This window comes from Pollicipes pollicipes, unplaced genomic scaffold, assembly GCF_011947565.3.
Source record: "Pollicipes pollicipes isolate AB1234 unplaced genomic scaffold, Ppol_2.1 Scaffold_4219;HRSCAF=4965_pilon_pilon_pilon, whole genome shotgun sequence".
NCBI lineage: Eukaryota > Metazoa > Arthropoda > Thecostraca > Pollicipedomorpha > Pollicipedidae > Pollicipes > Pollicipes pollicipes.
Window position 1 is genome coordinate 3,414,029 of NW_023596448.1, and position 6,000 is coordinate 3,420,028.

Consider the following 6,000-nt stretch of genomic DNA (forward strand, 5'->3'; position numbering starts at 1 on the left):
TGAATCATTTACGGTTGAAGCGTGTATTGATGCGTCAGATCGACACCGTAACACTTACACTCCCCGGAATTAGATGCTCCCGACCCGAGGAGGCACGGGGGCGAGCAGGTTCAGGATTGGCCAGGCGCTTCAAACAACGGTATCGAACGGTCCAAAAGCGGCGATGCGGGGCCTTAAGCTTTTCCCACAGTGCCGCGCCAGCAGGTCTGACACAGAACATCGCACTCTGTCCAGGTCATGTCAGCAGGCCAACGAGGGTCAACATTGGCCCGGGGCGACCGTGCCTTAGCACTGCACTGCACACAAGACCCTCCGCGGTCTTGTATGGCAAACAACCCGAATCCAAATCATCCCACTGGCTGGACTGGCTTATCTGACGTGGGGAGTTCAGGGTGCGCGCAGCATCTCTGCCTAGCAATTGCTCTGAGCCCACAGTCATCCATGCAAGCCACCGAAAGTATCGTTTTCAAATGAAATGGTCTTCTCGTTTCTTTTACGTTCGCGCACGCGGCACCCACGTGAGCAGTTCATCTTGCTAATGAGTTATAGTTGGTGGTACTAGCTCAAATCAGGTCAACTTAGGTTTAAGGTCCCGATGTCCGACAGGTCATACAGTCAACCAAATGTAAGTAGAGAACTACTCGGAACTGAACCAGATGACACATGAAATAACTTGCGATGCTGAAAACTGTTCGTAGCTTCAGAGCCTGCCCCATGTTTATTCATCAGGCCTGTCGTTACATCCTTCCGATCTCTCGCAAGGTATGCCCTAGGCTTATGATGGTCGATTCAATTCATAATTCTTCTTAGGCCAGGCCAATTTAGTGCACGATTTGTCGACAAAATACCGTAAACGTGACAAAAGAGAATGCTTAATATTCTCAGGTTTCGGCCACTATAACATTCATCGCGCCTCATCTTGAGCTCGAGACTGCATTCAACCCCGCAGGTTTTGCATCCAGGTACACAGCGCGATCTTGCACCCGCGCGCGCACACACGCACGCACGCACGCGCACGCGCACGCACGCACGCACACACACAAAACACACACACACACACACACACACACACACACACACACACACACACACACACACACACAACACACGTTTAACTGTGAGTTGTATATTCCACTGGCATGGAAAATTTACTTGTCTTCCAAGTCACGTACAGTGCCAATGTGATGGAACACATGCATGGATGCTGGGAGACAAGGTAGTTCATTTAATTCGCCATGGCCTGACCTGAAATACACTGGTGCTGTGAGCGCACGCAAATGTACGTGTCACGTGCAGCAGAAGCCCTGGTTACTCATATGTCGCTCTATTCACCGTTGCGATATCGCGATGAATTCGTCGAAATCACGGAGCACTTTAATTCAGCTACGACGGACTGGGTCGCTCAAACCACGGCTTGAATTAGGTCGGGATCAGGGTCGAGGTCGAGGTCGTGGTCGGGGTCAGGATCAGGGTCGGGGTCGGGGTCGGGGTCGGGGTCGGGGTCGGGGTCGGGGTCGGGGTCGGGGTCGGGTCAGGATCAGGGTTGGGGTCGAGTCGGAGCATGGTCGAGGTCATGGTCGGGTCAGGTCGGGCAGCGTCATCTGAGGTGTTATTTCTTAAGACGTTTTACCTTTAAGTCACTCTGGTTGTGCTCTTGAGGGATATTGCAAATTGGTCATAATATTGTATGTTACAATGTTATCACAAACAATCCTCACCAATCGGCACAATGCCTTTTTTGAATATTTTCGTGTGATTTGGCACGCGTGGCATGGCGCAGCCATCAGGGACGCAGCCAGGATTTCCTTAACGGAGGAGCCCGGAGGTCCGTGACTACGAATCTCGCCGATTTCACTCTGTCGAGTGTCCTCTAAAATGAAAAAAATTAAATATCCGGGACTCAGGAGGGGCCCGGTCCCCAGGACTCCTTGGACCGGACTCCGGTCCCCTTGAATGTGCCCCGGACAGTCATCGTTACACGGGAATCTCCGCAAGCCTTGAATCATCCACCAACTCCATTTTTGTGGTGATGTCACGAATAATTCGCACGCAATGCAAGTCTGACCGGGAGCGGAGTACGCTCTCCGATGGTAAGTATCAGGGTATGGGTCCGCAAAAACAGCTCGATGAGGCTCTCCGATGGTAAGTATCAGGGTATGGGTCCGTAAAAACAGCTCGATGAGGCTCTCCGATGGTAAGTATTAGGGTATGGGTCCGCAAAAACAGCTCGATGAGGCTATCCGATGGTAAGTATCAGGGCATGAGCCCGCAAAAACAGCTCGATGAGGCTCTCCGATGGTAAGTGTCAGGGTATGGGTCCGCAAAAACAGCTCGATGAGGCTCCCTAATGGTAAGTATCAGGGTATGGGTCCGCAAAAACAGCTCGATGAGGCTCTCCGATGGTAAGTATCAGGGTGTGGGCCCGCAAAAACAGCTCGATGAGGCTCTCCGATGATAAGTATCAGGGTATGGGCCCGCAAAAAACAGCTCGATGAGGCTCTCCGATGGTAAGTATCAGGGTATGGGCCCGCAAAAACAGCTCGATGAGGCTCCCTAATGATAAGTATCAGGGTATGGGTCCGCAAAAACAGCTCGATGAGGCCGTTCCTTAGCCGATTAGTCCAATATAACCCGAAATGCTGACTGCTCGCAATGTTTGGCCCACTTTATGTCATCAGTTTGGAAAAAATGGGGAAACCTTGTAATATTCTCAACATTTTTCTTCCGTTTCAAGCTGCTGATAACGTGGGCACGAAGAGAACGAGGAAGTGGAAAGCAGTCCATCAAAGGTTTCCGTCCCTCTATGACATGAAAAATCCATCCGTCCCGACAATATCAATTCGCCTAGTGTACCCCTGACCCTGCCAATCCCCCGCCCTGTTCCGATTTTCATGGCAGGATAGCCTCATTCAGCAAAGCGGAACATCGCTCATTTTCACACATCAACAGTGGGCTTTGTCTTGCATCACTGGTGATAAAGAAAATGAACCTACCAAAAGGGATGTATTCTTTAATTAAATGAATACATAGCCCACATTTTTTGGAATCATATGTTTTTTGTGCCATGTGTTCATCTCTTGCGCTCTAATTATTCGGCAGTTTAGCTTTTGTATGCGGTCTAGGTCAAGCAGCTGTGCTAAAGTGGCACTCGAACTACGACCGTGCTTCAGGGCTTAACCTCACGGTTCTGTGGGTTGCAAGCGTTCAGGCGTCGCAAATAAATAATCTCCAACATTTTATCGTAGTGTTTTGTGAAATGGATGAAACCATTGCCGGAGAGCGTCAGGTAGCGGGTGTAAAAGCGGTCACACCAAGTCTCACCAAAATTATCACTATTTGAACGGCACACCACTCAAGCACGCCCAATTTCGCCAGTTCGGCCGCCCAACTTTTCAACCTTCGACCAACCTTTCCAACTGTCAACGCTCTCCCAACTTGCCTAGGACAGAGGCCAATGCCTCGGGGTCTGTCGACTGTATGTCAGGCTGCAGTCCGACCGGGACCAGCTGTATTTGCTGCCGAGGGAACCGGCGTCGGTAATGGAGACCGGACCACCAGATGGACCATTGTGGGCGACGAGTGCCCGGCGCAAGGGAAAGAGGGTGTTGGGGTGAGGGGGGACGGTGACGACGTGGGAGGCCGGGGCCACGCGTGGTCAGCGGTGCTGCAGGAGGTAGCAGGCCAGGGCAGGAGGGTGACCGGCGCCGATAATAGGGTCTTTGGGCTCGTGCCTGTACGAAATGCGTCGTTGTCGAAGTAAGAGGGCATGCCCAAGGTCTACCGGTGGCGGCGTCCGAGACCCGTTACGGTCGGGAGGTCGCCGCAGCCGCTAGCGATGGGCAGAGCCGAGCTCCGCGAGTGTCACTGCTGGTTTTGGCTGCGGGGCCCGAGCCTCCTGGGCCGTGCTTCGATGAATATCACCGCAAGGACATACCGGGGTGGGCGCGATTCCCGTGAGTGCGTTAACTTTGGTTCCATCACATTGTCATCGCTGGTTAAGCTAGCGAGACCTATGGGCGCATCAGTTAGCAGTGAGGCGCATCTGAATAAAATATTGCTGAAGTTTGGCGACGGGGGTATCCGCAGGCCTTCAGCCCCAAAGGGACTGTTCCGGCCCTGCATGCGTCCTTCCTGAAAAAAGTTTCTGCCGCACTGCCATAAAGCGGGCGCGAGGGACGGGTGATGACGCACAGCGTCTGGGTTCAGATGGAGTAGCGGCCGCACCGACGAACCATGGACCTGTTGGGAGTCCTGGACTGGGGAGACCGCGAGTTATCGAGTGATCTATTGCATGTGTCAGCCGCTTTCGTGTGGCTCATCTATTTCAGGTAGGTATCTGTATTTATCGGCAGTTTCCCCTGCCAGGGTGTAAGGGCCGCGGAAAGGGGGGGCCGTGGCCCGTACACGTTATGTGAAAGCTAACACTGCGTAGCTCTGCTGATGTGTGGAAAGGATCGACCTCAGAATGGGATTTTCCGTCCCACTTTTTTGGACGCCGGTGTTGCCTTGATTATTCCGAGAACTTCTGTAATTAATCCTTAAACATCTACTAGTCTTATTTCTACCATTGGCTTCTCCGTTGCTTGGAATGGGGATAATTTTTATGGGTCTGCTTTACTTTACGATTTATGGGTCTACCGGTTGGAACGTTACGCCGCGAGCTGCTAAGCTCGCACCAGCTGAATATGATCCTACATCTTTGGTGCTTACGACCTACCAGAAGGACAAAATGTTAACGGTGAGAACGTCACCGACAATCGCGTATGTTGTCCAAACAAATTCATCGCGGACATTGTCCTGCACGGCATGAAAAACTCATCGCCAACGCCATATGCTGGCGGGAGCAGTCCCGCTGCGGCAACAATAGTAACTCTTAACGAGTTCGTTGCTGACAATCTCGCACTGTTGGGGGCACCTCCGTTTTGACTTTGCAGAGCACGTAACAGTCTCACGGTCACAAGCTGAGCGCAACTCCCCGCATCGCGGACGGCTGGGGAACCGGACCGGAATGCACTCACCTCAGCCGGCCCCTCCGCGCGCCACGCGACCGCCCCCGGGCAAGACGCCGAGCAACTGGTGCGTGCCCGCCTCTGTTGTTGGCGCATGCGCGCCAGACGGCTCCAGCCGTCGTAGAGCTCAATCAATGACGGGGTGGGAGGACATGGGCGGACGGCCCCGTCACGGCGCGTGACTGGTACTGAGGGCGTAACCGACGAGATAACGGGATGCGCTGCATCTTTCGGGTCATGACACGAAACCATTGTCTCCATTGGGACGACGGCGACGTGCAGAGGCAAGTTCGGGACTGTTCGGCCCCAGCCTCTGGGATACACCACTGGAGATATAGCTATTTGGAGGGCAATTCTGCTGATTTAATCGACGACTTTACAAACTGTGCTAAAGCGTCTTGGAATTAGTCCAAATGGTCCCTCTCGTGGGAGCTAAGTTTCAGAGACACCGTGGAAAGCTTGGAAGAGTTGTCAGGGTCCGATAGTTGTGTGCAAAGTTCTGGTAGGTATGCACTTACCTTCGTTTCACCATGAACCTTTGCCTTACGAGGCTCTGTAGGTCATCTTTACTTGATAACATGGTGTAGGGTCAAGGAGTCAAGTGATTCAAGATGCGAAATCAGTCCGTAATAAGTATATAATATCACGCAACCCATATTTATGTAACACCAACTGTAACCCTTGGGTGTTAGACAAGTAGCAAGTCATAGCAACGGTAATACAAATGAGCATATCAAAAAGAGGTAAAAGTCATCACACAGTTTGTGCCCGTAACCATCACCTACCTAATTAAAGTATCCTGATAAGAACACAATTAAGTGAAAGGTTCGTATGTTGCATCCGCTCGACTCCCTTCCTTCCCGAGTGGCGCGTAAACGAAACCCAGTGTGACGTATATATCAAACTAATGCAGCTTGAGCTCACTTATGATAGATAGCCTCTCTTCAAGTGAGCTGGTCAAAGCCATTTTTAGGATCTCACGTGCAGGCCA

At 52.0% G+C, this 6,000-nt stretch overlaps 1 protein-coding gene across 1 annotated transcript in view; it reads right to left on the bottom strand.

Moving 5' to 3' along the window:
- LOC119095682 (ras-related protein Rab-37) overlaps window positions 1–5,052 on the bottom strand; it is a 61,195-nt gene extending 56,143 nt beyond the window's left edge. Inside the window, exon 1 of the mRNA XM_037218537.1 lies at window positions 5,019–5,052. The gene's annotated coding sequence lies outside the window, so the exon portion shown is untranslated. The remainder of the gene's footprint in view (window positions 1–5,018) is intronic.
- Between the last annotated feature and the right edge of the window lie 948 nt (window positions 5,053–6,000).